The following is a 2,919-nucleotide window of genomic DNA, read 5'->3' on the forward strand; positions in this document are numbered from 1 at the left end:
ACAACCCTCACCAGAGTAAAGATCAGAAGAGATGGCAGCTGAGCAACAACCTCCTCCCAGACGCACACTTGCTGATGCATCAAATGTTGTGGGCCCATTTCACTTCAACAGCATAGCCATGCCCAGGGACAACACAACCAATATGGTGATGAACCCTGCATTAATTCATCTGGTACAAAGCAACCAATTTCACGGCTTGTCAAATGAAAATGCTTATGAACATTTGACAACATTCAGTGAAATTTGCAATACTGTGAAGATGACTGGAGTATCCGATGATAGAGTAAAACTTAAGATGTTTCCATTCTCACTGGGAGGCAATGCTAAGACATGGCTAAACTCTTTTCCATAAGGAACTTTCACTACGTGGGAAACTGTGGCATCCAAATTTGTAAACAAGTATTTTCCATAGTCGAAAGTCAACCAAGGAAGGTTGGAGATCTCTTCGTTTAAATAGGGCATGGAGGAAACTCTCGGACAAGAATGGGATAGGTTTAAAGGCCTATTGAGGAAGACGCCAATTCATGGGTTTGACAAGACAACTCTAGTTCTTGCATACGTGGGAGGCCTAAATACACAGTCAAAGATGATGTTGGATGCATCAGCTGGAGGCGACATAAAGAAAAAGACTGAGGATGAGGCCTATGATTTGATCGAGAGTATGGCTGCAAATGAACAGGAGACTTATAGGTAGGGGGCGCACCAGTGCAGAAGAGGGGAGTTTTGCATTTGCCTGCTGATGATTCAATGTTAGCTTAAAATCATCTTCTTACTCAGAAACTGGATAATTTAACGAAGATTCTTTCTCAACTTCCAAAGGAGATTAGGAATGTCTCCCAAGCTCAACAACTTTGTGATTTCTGTGGTGGTGACCATATTNATGGTCAATGTGTTGTGCCAGAAGTGATGCAACAGGAGGCAAATTATATGGGTAACCAGTTCCAATATANGNAGGGGAATTTCAACCAAGGCAACTCTAGCCAAGGTTGGAAAAACCATCCTAGCATTGGGCAAACTCAAAATAACCCATCTGGGTAAGAAGGAGGCTTCCTTAACAACAGATCGTAGCAACCATCACCTTTGTGGCCACAGGTGAACCATTTGAGAGAGACTGTTAGAGACATAAATGAAAGATTTGATAAATTTTTGAAGGTTTATGAGTCTCAACATGCAAGTGACCAAGCCAGTTTCAGATCTTTGGAGATGCAGATTGGTCAACTTTCAAAGAGGGTGGAAACAACAGAGAAAAACCAATTTAGGGCTAATACTGATGTTCACCCTAAAGAGGAGTGCAAAGCTGTTGTAACCAGGAGTAAAAGGAAAGCAGAAAAGGAAGTTGTTGAAATTGAGAGTAGTGAAGAGGAAGAAGAAAAGGAGATTATTGAGCTGGAAAGTAGTGAGGGTGAAGAAGAAGAAGAGAGAAAATATGGTCACGATGAGCAGTTTAGAGAGAAAGTGATTGTGGTGCCTTTAGTGACTCAGCAGATTCCTGTTCACTCTGAAAGACTAAAATATTATCTTGCAGATGTGATAAATCTTGATGAAGAGGAACAGGAAGTTGTTATTCAACCTAAAAAGAGAAAGCATCCGCCCAAGATGAAGGATCTAGGGTGTTTGACTCTTCCGTGTGTTGTTAATGATGTTGATGTAGGAGGAGCTATGCTAGATTCTGGATCTAGTATTAATATGATGCCTAAGCGTTATTTGAAGAAAATTGGAGGGCTAGTATTAAAACCATCTAATCTTTCTGTCACGGCGGTGAATGGTTCTATTAAAAAGTCGCTTGGTATGGTGGAAGATGTGATGGTTTGGGTTGAGCAGCTAGAGTTCTTGGTTGACTTTTTAGTCATGGATATGGAGAAGGATGAAAGGATTCCATTGATTCTGGGAAGACCTTTCATGACAACTTCAAAAATGCTTATTAGTATCTATGACGGGAGGATCATGCTAAGAGATCAAGAACATGTGTTGTTGTATAATGGTTCTAAAGAGAGTAACGTGAGAATAAAGAAGAGAGCCAGACACAAAAAGTCCAGAAGAGATGCTGCATCTGGAGAAAGAATAGGTACTGATACTGATAATTGTAATGNTTTGTAGGTACCTNTAAGTGAANATATTGATAAAGGACGAANAATCCATCTTGAATCAAAAGAAGACTCACTCCGACCTAGCATAAAGGTGAAGTACAAGAAGAAGGAGTGGGTAGTGAAAGAACTAAAAGAAAAAGGAGTGATGGAGATTGAAGCACCACACTCCAGACGTACCAAGCAGGTGGATAGTAGGAAGCTGATGAGTTGGTGCACCAAAGACACTAACATGAAGGAGAAGACGTGATTTGCTGGAGGGCATTATATGTGTTGTAAAACATTAGTTTTATTTTATTTTATTTTATTTTGGACATGTAATTTTTGGATTTTTAAAACAATTTTTGGGTAGCATTTACTGAGGGATGCTAATTTTTATGTATCTATTGAGGGATACAGGTAAGTACACCTACTGAAAGGTGTTGGGAGGAACTTACTGATGAGTCCTAGAAGGTTTGGGTCAGGCTCGTGACGTTAAACAAGCGCTACCTAGGAGGCAACCTAGTTGATTATTTTCTTGTTTTTAACTCTGTTCTAGTGCATGATATGAGTGTTTCATATGAGAGGGGAAGGGCATACAAAATTGAAAGTTGAAATCAAGTGCTACAGGTTTGATCATGAGAAGGCAAGCAAAGAAGAAAAAATTTTTAACGCTCTGATCATTCGTTATTTCTTGAACTATATTTAGTTTATTGCACTTAAATAAACCAGGGAATTGTGTTTAATTGTCTGTTATTTCCCCGTTTTCCGAATTCTGCTTAATTTGGTCGGAAATTCATAATTGTGCTAATTTGGATTTTTAGAGCTGATTAAGCGCATTTCTGGTTGTAGGGAA

This window comes from Vigna radiata, unplaced genomic scaffold, assembly GCF_000741045.1.
Source record: "Vigna radiata var. radiata cultivar VC1973A unplaced genomic scaffold, Vradiata_ver6 scaffold_338, whole genome shotgun sequence".
In the NCBI taxonomy this organism is placed as follows: Eukaryota; Viridiplantae; Streptophyta; class Magnoliopsida; order Fabales; family Fabaceae; genus Vigna; species Vigna radiata.